Below are 19,801 nucleotides of genomic sequence, written 5' to 3'. Positions count from 1 at the left end.
TCTAATATTTCACGTTTTTATTTTTCAAAAAAAAAATGAATAGAAATCCAATCGCAAATCAATACACTTCCAATCATAAATGAAATCACATCAAATTACAAATAATTCAATGCATTTTTCATAAATTGAAAATAAAAAAAAGTGTAAAAATTATCATTTTTTCATAAAATGAATACCTCTAATCATAAACAAATACACTCATTCACATGAATACACTAATATTCATAAATAAATACAATCATTCACACATGAATACATTGCAATTCACAAATGAATACACTGTTATTTATAAATTAATACAAATTTTATCATGAATAAATACATGTGCTATTAATAAATGAATACAACTATTCACACATAACTACAATGTTATTCATAAATGAATACACGTGCTATTCATAAATAAATACAACCATTTACGCACCCCCTTCAAGAAATTATTACCAAAAAATTCGAAAATTAGGATTGTGTTTCTTTCCATTGGTACACCTCGTTGTCGCTTTTTGGTTTGCAAAATCTCTCCCATAAGGTGGGAAATTGCCCCTGAAAGGGGTCAGAATGTAGTTGTTGTTTCCAGGATCAGAAGTGGAGTCTCTGAACACCAAAATAGCAGAAACCTTGTGGTTTTGAGTAGACGTTTTCACGATAAGATCTTGTGGTTCATAAAACTTAATTCCAAAGCTAGATTCATGTATGAATAGAAAGAAATACAAGTAAAGAAATGTAGTTGATTAAACTTCATTGATTTACAGTCAAAATAAAAATAAAAGAGAAGATAATCATTACCGATCGAAGCAACTGCCCCATCGAGACCCCTTCCGTCATTCCAGTCGAAAATGCTCTCACAGACATTTTATCGAGCACCTTATGTGCACAGTTCATCCCTTCTTCACGAACATACCCTCTTGGCCCCATTGGTTCCCATTCATTCAACAAATTAAAGACCATTTCCAATTTCTAAACAAAAATGTACAATTGTTGAGAGCGATCCATGATTTTCGATTAAATACCAAATCTAGGTAGCCATGTGTTAAGATATTTGTATTTGGATAATAAAATTTCAAAGAGCATACCTGTGAACAATGTGTCCCTTTCCATCCACTAAATCTACCTGTAGAATGACACTAACACCAACATTGTGGTTTACTGGTTGTGGTCTGCTCGTTGGGCCACCCGAGTACCGCCGCAATATGCCTCAAACGTCGCTGCTTCACCATCTCCAATTGTCACAGTCATCTTCGCCATTGCCAATTGTCACAATCATCTTCGGCCGTCACTCTTGATTGTAGCTGTGTGCAACGATGATGGTTGCGGTGTAAGATGAAGATGGGGAACATATCTTCGTGGTGGGTTGTAGGTGATGCCCAGATCGATGATGGCCTGAGTTTTATGAAACCCTAAAAAGAGAGAGGTGGAAATATATACACGAGAAGATTAAAGGAAATATGTGAGTGGGTGAGAAATTAAAGGATACAGGTAAAGTTGAAATTCCTGTTATGTCCTTCTGACCATTTAAAAGTTACATTTTAATACCAACAGTTTAAGAATTTTTCATAAATCCCCCTTTCAATAATGACCTTAGATTTAAGTATTTAAATGGTCCAGATCTGTTCTCGCGTTCTCAACCTTTTAGGTGTTATCATTTGATCCTACTCCTATATATATATATATATATATATATATATATATATATATATATATATATATATATATATATATATATATATATATATATATATATATATATATATATAATTTAGTTATTGTGTGAATGTATTGCTAATTTTGAACCAATCGTTTTGTTAATGGTATTTTCGGAATATTATTAAATAAATTACTTATTACCTTATAAAAATCTCTATATTTATGATAAACGGTTGTTGATTCAATCCTATAATTATGGTAGGAAGCTACTAGCCCTCGAAACCAACTTGGTACAAACTATTTGATTATATTTTTTGCCCACCGTCACAATAAGCAACGACAAAGATAGAAAGAGCAGGGGAAGGTTACTGAGGCTCTATAAAAATAAGAACCTTACCTCGCCAGCATTTAGTGCCACCGATACAAGGCTCTAAAAGAATAAGATACTACAACACGAGAAGTTTTTGTATCCCTACTTGGTGATCGATTGAGGGAAAAATCAAGAATAAAAGGAGACAATTCACATGCCTAGCGGTATTCTTTCTTCTTTTTGCAAATTTTTAACTTTGGTCATACACTCAAACCCCATAATTAATTAAATAGGGGAAGAGTCTCATAGAGACCTGTAATTCTTTTGTTGGTCTGTTTCTCTTTCTATTTTCTTTCTATTGAACCAAGTTCGACCACAGAAAAATGTGTACATCAAAATGAGGGCAACATCAATTCTTTGTTGCAACAATCACAATCCATGCCGCTACCGTCTTTATGTCATCCTTATACCTCCATCTCAAATAGCCCTTACGTCTCCTCAAACAATCAGGAATCGCAACTGATGACACGCAAACAAAAAAGTCTAGGGCCGATCAGGACTAGAGTAACCATCGTTAAACTAATCAACGAAAACCTCACAATGCATTTTGGATAACAAATCTTAGATTCTTGTAGTTCCCGGATGTTGATTTCTATGTTTCCTTTGTTATTTAATTTTGTTGGTCTATCGTTTTGTATTTATACATTGTGGAGTTTAGAATCTTACATTGATTTAATATGTGAGTTCTTCAATTTCATGTTTTAGTGGTTTGTTCTTTTTTTTTTTGTTTGTTTGTTTTTTTTTATTTATAGGATTGTTCATCTATAAAAATCTCCATTAGTTGTGCTTATTTTTTTTTAAACATGACTTATTCTAAGAATTAATCAGATGTTATCTATTTCTTTGTTAAACTATGAAAGAATAGGATTAGAATTTTTATATTCTACAAGAATGTGTATGTTTCTTTAGTCTATACACATTCACAAAGAATGTTTTGTTTTGTTTTATCCATACATGTCACATGATAAATTCTAAAAGAATGTATGTTTCACATCATATAATAGAAAGAAAAGTAATCTCAACTGTATTCACGTGTAATTCCGTCTTTAAGAAGTTAATTCCATTCATTCTATTCCCAAATACCGAGAGAAAGAGAGAGACCAACTAATGTCGGAGAGGGTGGATCGGTTGTCTTCTCCGGTGATCTTTTCGGTGCTATTGGTCTCCGGCAATACCATTTTTAGCCAAGTTGAAATCGATGATGCAACCTTCCAACATATTTTAGGTCGGAGAGGAGAAGAGCACGCCAATATCACGTTTTCTAACTTTTGTGTGAGAGAGATTTCCGCAGCCAACTCGTTTTTCCGGCGAACCACTTGGTTCGAATATTTATGTTATTCTCGATAAGTCTACCATTTCAAATTGTCATGGCAAGGAAAGCCCGATGTAGTGTGATAGTGTAAGGATGTGTGAGTGTCTGAGTTGCTCCTTGGCTCGATTCACAACTTTTCGACAAGGTTCTAACCTCCGGCGACCAAGAAGGTGGTGAAAGAGATCGGTAAGCGGCCATGAGAAGGGGTCTAAGTGCAGTCCAAGGAGAAATAGCGAATTTCTTGTCTGTTAGAGTCGAGATTTTCGAAGAGCAAGAGTATTACAGGAATATGCGTTGGCGGCTTCCTTTTTTTTTTTTTGGCGCTGCCTGGGTGATCCGAGCCAGGTATTCCCTAATTTCCCTTAACTGAATTTTTTTGGGCTTCTAAGAAAAATTAGGTCAAATATTAAACCATTAATTTCCCTTAACTGAATTTTTGTTGGGCTTCTAAGAAAAATTAGCTCAAACATTAAACCATTAATTTCCCTTAACTAAAATTTTGTTGGGCTTCTAAGAAAAATTAGGTCAAACATTAAACCATTAATTTCCCTTAACTGAATTTTTGTTGGGCTTCTAAGAAAAATTAGGTCAAACATTAAACCAAGTAGCTAATGGCTGGTGGCATTAGTTGATTAACTATATTGGGTTTATTTATAAGAACTAGATTGGATTTAATCTTAACTAGGAAGAATCTCGTTTTGTGGGAGTCACAGATTCACAATTTACAATAGTTTTATATATAACCAAAATTTATATGTTAATTGCTCATTTAATTATCATTGTACAATGAGTGAGATGGCAAACAGACAACAAGCTGCGCCACTAAACCTTTTTGTATGGTGAAACTAGTTCTTTTAAAGACTACATCCGAAGATCTAGGGGATATAACATTACTATGCATGATCCGTTGTACTCTTTTAAGAAGTTCTATCGCGTCCGGCGCGAGGAAACCAAATGTATCAAATGCAAACGGTATGAACACGTGTTGATTTTCCATGCACGATTTCTCATGTTTGGCGACTTTGCCTGTAGCTGCTTTTAAAGCAGTCTGTCCCGCCGTGAAACCCCCATCCCTCAAGCCCACGAGAGGGGATACCCCTGTAAGGTCCAACCATGCGTGTTTCCCTCCGACCCATCCCTTAAGCCCATGAGAGGGGATACCCCTAATTGCTTTACCAAATTTTCTAAATTAGCCCTAAAAAATTTTATGCATAATTTTTTTTAAGTTAAGCTTAAGATTAAAATTCTAAGTTCACTAATTTAACCAACCCCCTACCCCACACTTAATTCACGCGATTTCCTCATTACATGTTATGCATGATAAAGAACAAAAATAAAGAGGGAGCTGGAACAAACTCCCCTAGGATAGTAGTCGTGAGGTTGATCTTCTTCTTGTAAAGCTCCATCTTCAATTGACTTTTAGGCATGGGAACAGCTCATCCATGCCGTGGGTGTCAAATCTCGTGTGGTACAGCTCCAATTATGCAAGAAAAAGTCTCGGGAATTCTCAGGGAATAATCTTCAAAGAATATAAATAATGCCCGTATCAAATGTAGTCAAATCGTAAACTCGAAAATGGAATAATGAATGGCCCGTCGAGTTCATATGAGAACTCGCCGAGTTGTAGCGTGACTGGTAGAAAAGTCACGAATTTCCACTTGGACTCGTCGAGTACAAAATGTGCACTCGACGAATAGACGCTATATGAAAAAAAAAACTATAATCTGCTTCAAGTCGGATTCTGGTGTGTTTGAGCAACATCAAAATAACACCCTCCCTAATTTTCTTTAGTGATTAGACACTCTTTAACCCTCTTCATGACCGGACTTATACTTGGACTCAAAACTTCTATTTTCTTGTCTAGACTCGACTCTTCGCATTATTCTCTCACGCTCTATACTCTTGCATTTTACCCTTTATCCAAATTCTGAAAAGACCAAAAGCAAACACATGTAATAAAAAAGGAAAACAAGCAATCGTAAAAATACTACTTGTTCAAAACAACCCAAACAAACAAAATAAAAAGTGTTTTAAAGCAACCACACAATTAAAAACAAAAACGATAACAATCTTCATCTTCTTCCTCATCATCACCACCTCCACTTCCTCAGGCTCCACTTCTTTTTTGGCTAATCCTCTCATCCCAACTTCTTACATATGGGCACTCTGGCGCCATGGGTCGGATATTTAAGTTATCAAACATGTGAACAAATGAACTATTGTATTTGTTCATGCACCTCCTAAGGTCATCTTGATACCTCCTTAATTCCACATTATACCAATCCATCGGTATCCCGTTATCAACCTGGATTACAGGTGGGTCCTCTTGAACATTTTCTCTTCGTGGCCTAACCCGTCGACTCGCTTCCTCGGGCGTTAACACAGCATCATCCTTGGGGATGGCAATATGACCACCACCATAATCTTCTACGATCCTCGCCCTCCTATATAACGTGAGACTAAAGGGATGTGTGGGTACCATCGTCAAAAAGTTTTCGGTCCCTCTTTCCAATAAACCATATGACCTCGCCAAACGGGTCACAAACATGCCACCATTGATCTTCGAAGTCACCCTCTCCTTGACCGCTCCTTCGCCTAAATATTTCAGCAAGAAATCGGGTATGTTGCAGAATGTGTTTGGCGTAATAATACTCCACAAATAGAAGATGTCAAGAGTTGGAACTTTATCATCATCCTTCCGCATGTTTATGGTGCTAGCGATCAGTCGATGAATGGGGGACCGAATACTCCCCTCCTGGGCTGATGAAGGAATGTTAACTCGATTCTCAATGGTGTTCCACCAAGTCGAACCAACTACACCCTCTGGCAAATCCCTATGGCAATGCTCCAAAAAAGTACCAAAGTCCTCTGTCATGACCACAGAGTGGTCATAAATGTCCATCATCCAGCTCAGTTCGGCTATGTTGCACTGTCGGACTTCCCCACCAAGACAGAATGTGAGGGCATTTGGGTTGTAACTTGTAAATATCATCACCCCTTCGGAAGGTAACAGTGGAGAAAAATTCCCAGCAATGTTCTTGATACACCGGCTCTTGGGTTCAGAAAAGTCGACACCACCCATCACATGTAATCGAAACCCTATTTCGTTCAAAAGCCTCGACCAAATATGGGGTCAATTCCTCTTCTAACCCCGCTTGTCCCATCCAATTTCAATCAATTTCATTTGGTACGTAAATTTCCTTCCTCATCAATGTTTCCAACTTCTTCTTTGCCCGAACTAATGTTGACTTGGAAGTTATTTGTGAAAAATTTAACCAAGGGATGTCCCCACGGCTGCTTCCATGTGAGCATTGTCCCCTTCTAGACATTTTCTACAAAATCAAACCCAAAGCACAATAAACAAACCACAGCGAAATTAAAAGTTAGAAATATGGGTCACTGCAGTATGGATTCGTCGAGTCCATGAACAGACTCGGCGAGTCGTATGAATTGTGCGAGTCATAGTTCTGTTTTGGACCATATTTTCCATCAAAACTCAAAAATTGTTCTAGGGGTTTGTGTAACATCCGGATTCCCAGGTATATTATTTTATTCATTTATTTTGGGATTTGTAGAAGGACTCGGCGAGTTGGTGCTTAGACACGCCGAGTAGGGTCGCGGATTCTCATCAGGTTTCATGATTGGACTTGGCGAGTCCACGTTGTTTAATGAAACCCTAATTTCCCAGGTTTGGGACCTATTTAAAGGCCCTTAGGGTCGTCATTTGAGGCTACCAAACCCCAGAGAGAAACCCTAAGAGATCTAGAGCATTTGTGAGAAAGGAGAGGCCACTTTTGATCATTTTGTTGGTGTGATTGCAAGAAGGAGGTGACCAAGACAAGAGGAGGCTGAAGGAGGAGCGATTCTGGTGATTTCAGAATTCAGAGACTTCATCTTGAGGTATTTATTCGGACCTTCTTCAGATTGGTGTTGATTCTTAGAGTTAGGGGTTTGTAATCCCCTTTAGAGAATGGATATGTGGAGAAATTGGTCCCTTCTCGAGTTTATGCTTTGGATCTGGACTCAAAGAGGTCCAGAGACCTTAACCCTTGGAGCTTTATGGGTTATTTTGGGAGCCATGAACTTAGGAGGTTATTTTTGGGGCTAAATCACCAAGTGAGACCATCTAGATGCTATATGAGTGTCAAGGTCTGAACTTTACGTGATTATCATGATTGGGAACGTCAGATCTATGGGTTCAAGGAACAGATCTGACCTCAGGAGGTCAATGGAGTTTGTGCATGGCATGAACTCGTCGAGTCCAAAGATCAGACTCGGCGAGTAGGGTTAGGGTTCCTGTAAATCACTCAGTGAGTAGACTTGCCGAGTTGGTGAAATAATTCAGTGAGTCAGAGGGGGATTAGAGGACTGGAGTTCAAGGCGGAACTCGCCGAGTTGTTCTTGAGACTCAGCGAGTTGAGTCGGGGTGGCCTCGCGATTCATGCCAGGTGTGACTCGTCGAGCAAGCGGAGGAACTCGACGTGCCAAGCGGGACTAAAGAATTTGTGAACACGTGAAGACTCGCCGAGTCGCCAAAGTGCACTCGACGAGTCGGGTCAAAGTTTGACCGTTGACTTTTAGGGTTTTGGTCAACAGTTGTGCTGTTGGATCAGGAAGGGGTAAAATGGTCTTTTACCCTTCTGGGGGATAGTAGAAAGGGGTGTAGTCTAGCCTTGAGAGCCGTTAATGATTGAAATAATTACTTTATATGATTAGGCGGGGCTAGGTCATTGTTCCGAGGTTCAGAGATACCGAGTTGTGATTTTCTGAGACATTCTCGAGGTGAGTCTTCTCACTATACATTACCTAGTGTGGTAACCATGAGCAGGCCGGAGGGTCTTTTATGTTATGTGCTATTTGTGTATATGTGTTGTGTTATATGTATGCTATGTGAAATAGACCGGACCGGAGGGTCCAATGACATAGACCGGGCCGGAGGGTCCAACGAGACAGACCGGGTCGGACGGCCTAACGATACGGAACTGGAGGGTTCCGCTGAGACAAATCAACCAAAGGGTCATATTGTGGCCTTGAGTGGCGTATGTGCCGTATGTGGTATTTTGGGGAAACTCACTAAGCATTTATGCTTACCGTGTTGTGTGTAATGTGTTTTAGATACCAACGAGGATCGCGGGAAGGCGCCAGCTTGATTGTACACATTGTGGGAGTATTTTGATGAGCTTCTGGGGAAATGTTTTGGATACTTATATTTTGAGATGGATGTTTATGACTTGAGATACATTGTGATTTTTATAATAAATTATTATGTTTTGAAAAGTGAAAAATTGGTTGAAAATTTTTACGGTGTTACAGTTTGTCTATAGAAGTATATCAAATATTAATTCACAACAAATTTCATGTATAACACTCTAGTTTAACAAAAAAAATTGAAACCCTAGAATCCAAGTCAAGTTCAAAATCAAGTTTTTGGTGGACCAATTTGTAAAATTTGGCTCTTTGCATTGAATATTTTACAAATTTGTCCACCAAATTTTATGAATCGCTATATCCAAAAATGATTTTTTTTATCTTGATTTTTGTGATGTTACACATTAGTTGAATTAACTGTATTGGGCTTATTTATAAGAACTAGATTGATTTTATTGTTAATTAGATGATAATCTATGAGCTCATGAAACCCCTTTATAAGGAAATTATTTGATATCTACAGAAATATATATGGATTTACATGATTTAAAAATATGTATAGGGCCGAGTCCTAAATCAGATTTTAGCAAAATATGATTAGGTTTAATTATACTTTTAAATGAGAATTGGTAAAATTATTTAACCATTTATTTATCTAATGGTCATATCAGGTAGACAAAGCTTTACTTATGGGCTATGGAATAATTAAATCTAAACCAAAATAATTATCAAGACTTCAAGAAAACGAAAAATCATTATGAAAGTCTGATTTGGTTTAATCATTCAAAGAAGAATTTATGGATTAGTTACATGGCATGGAGTATAATTATAAATACACATGACGACTGGGTAATATTAGACTACGGAATTTAAATATCATTTATTTAACAAGATAGTTAGTTATGTGTAATGTATCTTATCTCAGAGCTAGATTATTTTGATGGTTAAAAGTGAGACAAGCCTAACCAAATAATCGAGGCACGTAATTAGATTCGAATCAATTATTATAAAGATAATAACAGTAAAGTATTAATAAGTAATACTCAAAAAAAAAAAAAAAAAACTAAGTAGAGATTATTTATGAGATGTAGTTGTTCAAGGAGCTGACCAACAATCTTGGACTCTGGTGGTTTTATTATATGTTTGCTGCTTCAGGTGAGTCTTCTCACTATTTGTATGGGTCTAAGATACCAATGTCGGCCCATTTAGTTTATGTATTGTAGGAAGACCTGGGGGTTAGCCGTAGGCATCATGTATGAAAGACCAGGAGGTGGCTCCTAGCACACTATATGCTATTATGTATGGTAGGAAGGCCCGGGGGTTAGCCCTAGGCATCATGTATGAAAGACCAGGAGGCGGCTCCTGGCACACTGTATGCTATTATGTATGGTAGGAAGATCCGAGGGTTAGCCCTAGGCATCATGTATGAAAGACCGGGAGGTGGCTCTTGGCACATTGTATGCTGATTAGCTAAGTAGAGTAATATGTATGCTAGTTGTCTTTGTGATGCTTGCATGGAAGAATAGGTGGTGGCTCTCGGCACTTGTCTATAAGACCTAGGGGTGGTCCCCGGCTTGGCAAGAAAGACCACATGGCGGCTCGTGGCATAACGGAAAGACTATGTGCGACACATAGCACCTTATTTGATTATCATATATGTATGGCTCATGGTTATGTATGGCATGTATGGATCCGTGGATATGTATGGTATTGGTATTTAGGGAACTCACTAAGATTCGTGCTTATGATTTTTAGTTTTGGTTTCAGGTACCTTCAGTTTTTAGATAAAGGAGCTCGGGACGATCGCAATGCATACACCTATGGTTTCTGCAATATGTGATTTCTGGTTATGAACTTTGATAAATGTTTATTTAAAATGTCTTTCAATGTGTGAACAAAGTTACAATAGTGTTTTAGTTAATTTTAAAAATGAAATTTTTGGTCTTAAATTTTGGGTTGTTACTTTTAGTACAAGAAGCACCCCAACAACGATTTGAACCTATACAAGCTCAACTTGTACAAGAAGTTGCATGATCCTACCTGTATATATATATATATATATATATATATATATATATATATATATATATATATATATATATATATATATATATATATATATATATGACATCCCCATTATCACGGCCAGAAAAGACCGATTTTGTTTATGCTTTATAAAAATCAGAATACTTCTTTTTATAAAAATGTTGTAGAATTTGTTCCCAGAAAAACATGATAAATACGTTATCAAAACATTTTCGAAGAAATGTGTTTTATTTATTTTAAAACGTTTGGGATGTCATCGTCAATACAAAAACATAAGTATAAACGAAACTTACTAGTGATCTACATCTCTTTAATCTCTCAGTGTAATGTGACTTCATATCAGCACCTGTGATATAAATAAACTAAGTGGGTCAGGTTGGGAAACCTGGTGAGTACATAGGGTTTTCAACCCACAATAATATAATTATTATGTTTAAACAATCATATAATCAACCCAATTACCCATCCCCATTATCTTCTTTAGTCTTAAGGTTCTACCCTAAGAATCAGCTATTCCTCGTTCACTCATTCCTAAGGATCATCCTAAGGAATCGACACAAAGTCCATCGTTGCCACGGTTTACACAAGGGGCACTAAGTCTGCATAGTCTCAAGGGCTTAGGCACTAAGTCTGCATAGTCGTCAGGTTTTAGGCATCAAGTTTGCATGATCACCAAGGTTTAGGTATCAAGTCTGCATGATCACCAAGGTTTAGGCATCAAGTCTGCATGATCACCAAGGTTTAGGCACCAAGTCTGCATGGACGCCAGGGTTTAGAGTACACCGAGTGAACACATCGTTCACAACACCTACAGGTTGCGAGCCTGCTAGTGTTCCACTGGACTGTCTAAAATAGTCTGTGGTTGTCATCCATACTCTGCTGAATGACGGGGCCATCATTTGGGAAAGGCTTCTCACATCGTCCACCTCTCACCCTCACCTCGTGGTCTATAACACCTCTCAACTCATCGTCCAACTCATATTCCATCTATTACATCTACCCATGTTTTACCCCAACATCATCGTAGATATAAAATACATATACAGTTTAAATCGTTTAAAACATGTATAAAATCGTTCATCCGACATAGACAACAAGTATTCATATAAGATGCAAACATAGCACGTAATTTATATAAAATACTTCATGTCTATGTGTAAGATGAAAGTAACTATGCACTCACCTGAAAGGTGGTGACTCAGCACTCAGACAGCGCTTCGATACTCTCAAAACAATTTCCTTCGATAAAACCTAGTATCAATACCACTAGGGTTTAGTCTAATGATAACCGCGACAAATTAATAGTCTGACTATTATTTTTATTATATAAGCGTTAAATAACACTCAATTTATTATTATATAAGCGTTAAATAACACTTTATATAACTCATAACAATAGCACAAATAATTATTTTAAGGACCTAATAACATTACTATAATCATTTGGAAGCTACATTAAAAATTGCGTAAGCGTAGCTCACTTACAGCAGATTTTAAAGAAAACCGGGCTTTGCTCGAAGCAGCGTTTCTGAAACCGAAAGACACTTTTGCTCGGGACTCCGGGAGCCTCGGGGATTTCTTAGGGTGCTAGGGGATCACCTAGGCTTAGGGGAGGGTTAAAACCCTTAGAGAGAGAAAGAAACTAGAGAGAGAATGAGAATTGGTGTGAAAAATGCGTAGACCCTCGCCCCCCTTTTATACCCTGCGAGGCCTCGGATTACGTTGGGCGTAATCGTTAGGTACGCGGAGCGTAACTTCGGATAGGGTCCAGCTGCATCCAGCTATATTGCACTTCAGAAGAGGATAAGGACCAAGGGTACGCTTGGCGTACCGAACTCCGACGCGGGGCATAAGGCGAAGCGAGGCGATGTGGCGTGATCCGAAGGGCGCTCTGCGATCGGCGATGGTCGGCTGCGATGAGGCCACGTCATCCATCTCGCATCAGATTTTGCAATTTGCACACTGAACTTTAAAAATTTGTAACTTTAGCGTATGAGCTCCGTTTTCGACTTTCTTTATATCCACGTGAAGGTGGGAACGTACTCTACGACTTTCGTTTAGACTCCGTCGGCTAATTTTGACTCGATTTTAAATTTTATATTATTAACAGGCCGGGACATGATTGGTCCGTTAAATTCTCATAACTTCTTCATCTGACGTCCGTTTCCGCCCATCTTTTTCTCGTTACGCTACTCTTAACGAGATCTTTGATTCTCGTTTAGGTCATGTCGGCTAAAAACCGCTCGATCTAACATTTGAATTTCGGGCTGTACACTGCTAATCTGAAGCTTCGAAAAATCATAACTTCTTCATACGAAGTCAGATTTGGGCGTTCTTTTTATCGATGTTGTTAGTTTAACGTATTCTACGACTTTTGTTTATATCGCTAAGGCTAAAACTTGCTCTATTGTAAATTCACTATTTACGCTTCCCGGTGCTGTGCCGGTTCCGTCGCGAAACTTCGACGGGTCATAATTTCTTCGTTATAACTCGGATTGCGGCGTTCTTTATATGTACGCAAACCTTTTGACATATACTAAAACTTGGTTCAAATTATTTATTATAAATAATATTTTGTCGAAAAGTCGTTTTCGACCCCTATTGCCTCTAAATTGACTAGCCCGGATCTACGGACGTTACAATTGTCTCCCCCTTAGGATGATTACGTCCCGGAATCATCAACGAAATAGGTCTCACATGATGACTCCATTCGCTATCTATTCATCCTAAGTCATAACTTCGATGTTTCTTCGAACGAGTATCTAACTCTTAGACTCTTTGACTATAGGCGGTGCTCGATCTTGCATCCGCTCTCTATCTTACGTTAAACTCCAAATTATGACCTTCATGTCACAATGTCAATCCTCAGTTGATACGAACTTAAGATAAGTTCTTTTTATTACTACAATGGAACGATGTGTCATATTCTTATGACCTATCATCGTGTGATGCATTGTTTGGAGTCAGGTCGTTTAGAGTCAAATTCCGGAACGGACTATACCTTCCTTCATGTTCTAATCACATCTTAAAATGTAACATTTCTAGCAACCGTCGCGATACTTCTTCTGATCGTTTTGATTAATTCTTCTGGCTTAAGTCGGGTGCTACATCGAACTTGGTTCTCTAAACCACGTAATATACTCATCGTAGCCGGACTCAATTTGATATGACCACTAGGGTAAGAATAACAACAATCTTCTTAGTTACTACTGAAACGATGGTAACGACATACTTGAATAAAACGATATCAATTACTAGCTTCTTGGTAACCTTGTGACTTTCCCTGATCCAAGCGTGAGTCCTGTGCTTCCGGTAGTATATGCATCTACTACCTTTCACACCTACTCATACTCGTCCCAAGTATTGTCTCGCAGTTTTCCAAGTCACCATACAAGAAAATCACATAACAGTTTAACATATCAGATAACAAAACGAAGGCTTTATTATTTCTTGAAACGATTACATAAGTGTTCAAGTTCACCCTAGATAATGCCTCTAATAGGCTACATCATACGATACTATGGCTACTACATAACTTGATCTTCGGATATGAATTCCTCATCCTTGGTTCCTCGCATTGTTTTCTGCTTCGTCGAGGATCATATGGAATGCCCTTGGCCTTGGTGGCGTGTTTGGCCTTGCTGCCTCGTTTTTCTTTGGGCAATCCCTAGAGATATGCCCTTCTTTGTTACATCCATAACACACCTTCTTGTTGGACGCACAGGCGTAATGCCCTGTCTTTCCACATTTGTAGCAAGTCACCTCCTCGCTACACTTCCCGAAGTGCTTCTTTTTACACTTTTCGCACCATTTGGCTTCACATCCTCCTCCTTCGTCAATCTTTGAGAATTTCCTTTCTTTGTTGGATTTTGAAGATCCTTCATGCTTCCTTTTCTCGCCAACTTTAGCTCTCTCCAGACCCTTCTCTCGTATCTGGGTCTCCACATTCTTAGCAGCCCAGATGGCAACTTTCAGAGTGGTAGTTTACTTGACCATGGGACCGAAGTCCGCTGGTAATCCAAGGGCAAATTTGTTAACCTTGGAGAGTTCAGTTGGGACGAGGTAAGGAACAAGCTTCATTTTCTCAGTAAAACTTACGGCGTATTCAGTAATGCTCATTCTTCCCTTCTTTAGATTTTGGAATTCGTTGGTGATCTCTAGAAGATCCTACTCAGAGCAGTATTGCATCTTCAACTGCACCAGAAAATCCTCCCACGACATCTTGCTTACTTCACCTTTGGGCATTGAATCAGCTAGTAGCTTCCACCAGCTTAGTACTCCAGATTTCAATAGAGGAACCGCAAGAGCGGTCTTCTGCCTGTTGCTACACTCGCAACTCTCAAACATCGTCTCCATCTCAGAGATCTAATTCATGACTTCCACCGGTGTCGGGCTTCCAGATAGACTCGGTGGTTTGGACGCCATGAAATCCTTGTATTTGCATCCACGTCCGTCATTTCCTCCATCCTGGTGGTTTTGCCTAACTATCGGTGGGTTGGCTTGACCAATAATCCCACTGTAGTTTCCCTCCTCAATTTGCCATTCGTTCAACTCGGGCTGTTCGATCTGTATGGTTGCTTCCTCTTGATTTTGCTGGAGCAAACGTCTGGTTTCCTCCATTTGACGATCCAACATCGCCTGGATCATCGCTTGCACTCTGGCCATTGTTATTGGCTCAGCAATGGCTACCACAACCGGTATTTGCTCAATCATTGGGGGTTGGTTTCGGTTCCCATTTGCATTCATGTTTCCGCTACGGGTCCTTGCCATCTTGATCTGTACACCGAATAAGGTGAATATAGATCTTTATTTAGGATTGATGTTTAAATCATCCTTATCACTCCGAAACGTTTATATGCTAGTTCTAATATCGTATTCGTATGTTTAGAATCCTAAACACATAAGGTTTCCAGATCCGGTCGGCAACAGACCATAGATCCGATCAAACTATAACATAAAGCATAACAAATCATTTAGCAAGTAAAACCAATTTAGGCATCATTCCTAAAATAAGCTAGTGCGTGTGTCTATTCAGGTGTATTACCTAAATCTATTAGACACACTCCTCACAATCATCACTTAACATTCTAAGTTTAAGTCTAGAAATTTCCTACAAATTCCTAGTTCGCTTAAACTAATGCTCTGATACCAACTGTGACATCCCCATTATCACGGCCAAAAAATACCAATTTTGTTTATGCTTTATAAAAATCAGAGTACTTCTTTTCATAAAAATGTTGTGGAAATTGTTCCCAGAAAAACATGATAAATACGTTATCAAAACATTTTCGAAGAAACGTGTTTTATTTATTTTAAAACGTTTGGGATGTCATCGTCAATACAGAAACATATGTATAAACAGAACTTACTAGTGATCTACATCTCTTTAATCTCTCAGTGTAATGTGACTTCATATCAACACCTGTGATATAAATAAACTGAGTGAGTTAGGTTGGGAAACCTGGTGAGTCCATAGGGTTTTAAACCCACAATAATATAATTATTATGTTTAAACAATCAAACAATCAACCCAATTACCCATCCCCATTATCTTCTTTAGTCTTAAGGATCTACCCTAAGAATCAGCTATTCCTCGTTCACTCATTCCTAAGGATCATCCTAAGGAATCAGCACAAAGTCCATTGTTGGCAAGGTTTACACAACGGGCACTAAGTCTTCATACTCGCTAGGGCTTAGGCACTAAGTCTGCATAGTCGCCAGGGTTTAGGCATCAAGTCTGCATGATCACCGAGGTTTAGGTATCAAGTCTGCATGATCACCAAGGTTTAGGCATCAAGTCTGCATGATCACCAAGGTTTAGGCACCAAGTTTGCATGGACGCCAGGGTTTAGAGTACACTGGGCGAACACATCGTTCACAACACCTACAGGTTGCGAGCCTGCTAGTGTTCCACTGGACTGTCTAGAATAGTCCGTGGTTATCATCCATACTCTGCTGAATGACGGGGCCATCATTTGGGAAAGGCTTCTCACATCGTCCACCTCTCACCCTCACCTCGTGGTCTATAACACCTCTCAACTCATCATCCAACTCATATTCCATCTATTACATCTGCCCATGTTTTACCCCAACATCATCATAGATATAAAATACATATATAGTTTAAATCGTTTAAAACATGTATAAAATCGTTCATCCAGCATAGACAACAAGTATTCAGATAATATGCACACATAGCACGTAATTTATATAAAATACTTCATATCTATGTGTAAGATGAAAGTAACTATGCACTCACATGAAAGGTGGTGACTCAACACTCGGACAACGCTTCAATACTCTCAAAACAATTTCCTTCGATAAAACCTAGTATCAATACCACTAGGGTTTAGTCTAATGATAACTGCGACAAATTAATAGTCTGACTATTATTATTATTATATAAGCGTTAAATAACACTCAATATAACTCATAATAATAGCCCAAATAATTATTTTAAGGACCTAATAACATTACTATGATCATTTGGAAGCTATATAAAAAATTGCGTAAGCATAGCTCACTTACAGCGGATTTTAAAGAAAACTGGGCTTTGCTCGAAGCAGCGTTTCCGAAACCGAAAGACACTTTTTCTCGGGACTCCAGGAGCCTGGGGGCTTCCTTAGGGTGCAAGGGGATCACCTAGGCTTAGGGGAGGGTTAAAACCCTTAGAGAGAGAAAGAAACTAGAGAGAGAATGAGAATTGGTGTGAAAAATGCGGAGACCCTCGCCCCCCCCCCCCCTTTTATACCCTACGAGGCCTCGGACTATGCTGTGCGTAATCCTTGGCTACGCGGGGCGTAACTTCGGATGGGGTCCAGTTACATCCAGCTATCTCGCACTTCGGAAGACGATAAGGACCGAGGGTACGCTGGGTGTACCGAACTCCGACGTGGGGCGTAAGGCGAAGCGAGGCGACGTGGCGTGATCCGAAGGGCGCTCTTCAATCGGTGATGGACGGCTGCGATGAGGCCACGTCATCCATATCGCATTAGATTTCGCAATTTGTACACTCAACTTTAAAAATTCGTAACTTTCGCATACGAGCTCCGTTTCGATGTTCTTTATATCCACGCGAAGATGGGAAGGTACTCTACGACTTTCGTTTAGACTCCGTCGGCTAATTTTGACTCGATTTTAAAATTTATATTATTAATAGGCCGGGACATGCTTGGTCCGTTAAATTCTCATAACTTCTTCATCCGACGTCCGTTTTCGCCCATCTTTTTCTCGTTACGCTACTGCTAATCCGAAACTTCGAAAAATCATAACTTCTTCATACGAAGTCAGATTTGGGTGTTCTTTTTATCGATGTTCTTAGTTTAACGTATTCTACGACTTTCGTTTATATCGCTAAGGCTAAAACTCGCTCTACGTAAATTCACTATTTACGCTTCCCGGTGCCGTGCCGGTTCCGTCGCGAAACTTCGATGGGTCATAACTTCTTCGTTAAAACTCGGATTTCGGTGTTCTTTATATGTACGGAAACCTTGTGACATATAATAAAACTTGGTTCAAATTATTTATTTTAAATAATCTTTTGTCGAAAAGTCATTTTCGACCCCTATTGCCTCTAAATTGACTAGCCCGGATCTACGAGCGTTACAATATATATATATATATATATATATATATATATATATATATATATATATATATATATATATATATATATATATATATATATGTAAATAGTTGTTTAGGGAATTCTTCAAGAATATTGGGTTATGTAAAATAGTTGACTATGGTATTCTTTAAGAATTGCAGTTTTAACTTATATATAATGTGATGCGTTTTCATAATAACAGTTGTATAATAATACATTCTTTAAGAATAGTATGTTGTATTTTGAATAATAATTGATCAAAAACACTTCATTCTTTAAGAATTTAGTGATTATTACTACATTTTGGTATTCTTTTAGAATTGATTATGTGAGTATTCTGAATAGATGAAAATCTGGAAATCATTTGAAAACTTCAAATGTAAATTTTATACTTCCATATATACTTATTTTGCCAAAAAAATGGAGAAGTGTTAATCAACTTGCTTATAATCCGAAAAATCCATATATATTATTAGCCACTTTTAAGATTTTTCCCATATAATTAATTAAATTAAGTTATATAGTAAATGCAAATCCATATTAATAACATGTACCCTATGATCACATCTATCCATTCTTTTTAATCTAATGTTTAGAATTTAGTTATACGTTCACACAATACTTGTGATTCACATTTGATCCTAACACTATATATATATATATATATATATATATATATATATATATATATATATATATATATATATATATATATATATATATATATATGTTCAATTGAGAAAGTAAAAAAGGTTCGGAATGGTGGAATCATTTTCAGCCACTCATTTATTTTTGCCGTAAAAACCTCCGTCGTACTGGCAGAAATGGGAAAGCAATACACATGTGTTTTCCAACAAAACATGTTTCCTTAAACTATGTTAATCATTACCTTAATATATAGCCATGAGAGGCTATTTATATGTATGTGGTATTTTGGGGAACATATGAGCTTCGTGTTTATCGTGTTGTGTGATATGTGTTTCAGGTACTTCTCAGGATCGCAGGAAGGCGCCGACTTGATTGTACACACTAGTTAGAGATCATGTTTTGAGGATTCTGGGATATTATTAAAAATTTTTGATTTGTGTTTTGACAACTTATACATTTTATGGTTTGAGAAGTGTGTTAATGGGTTTTATGTGATTTTTAAAATGAAAAATTTATTCAGAAATTTACGGTGTTACAAGTTGGTATCAGAGCCTTGATTTGAGGGATTCGGATGTACTCGCAAGTACGTCTGGACTCAAACTAAGGATTTAAGAAAATTTTCTAAAAAGAAATGATTTTCTAAAACAAGTAAGGGTTTTAAAGAGAAAACGAGACAATGCAGTGGGTACAATTAGCCAGAGCCCGAACGGTGATTTACTAAAATGCCATTACTTATTTATATTATGAGATAATTATGAGATATTAGAGCTTCATGCTAGAGGATAGGCTAGGTATTTTGGAAATTAGGGCTAGAGTTGCCCGATTCATGATGCCTTAGCTTAGGGAATGCTATTGACTAATATTATCTGCTATTTGCTCTGTGTATGTGTTGAGTAAGAGTGCCTAGCGGGAACCTCTTAGAGAGAGTCTTGAGTCGAGAGGTAATTTAGGAGAGATACCTAGATGAGCATTTGAGTATTCCACCGAGATACTAGTTTAATATCCATGAGGGATAGAGTACTTGTGA

Source organism: Lactuca sativa, chromosome 8 (assembly GCF_002870075.4).
Source record: "Lactuca sativa cultivar Salinas chromosome 8, Lsat_Salinas_v11, whole genome shotgun sequence".
NCBI classification, from domain to species: domain Eukaryota; kingdom Viridiplantae; phylum Streptophyta; class Magnoliopsida; order Asterales; family Asteraceae; genus Lactuca; species Lactuca sativa.
Note: the sequence above shows the minus strand (reverse complement) of the source record.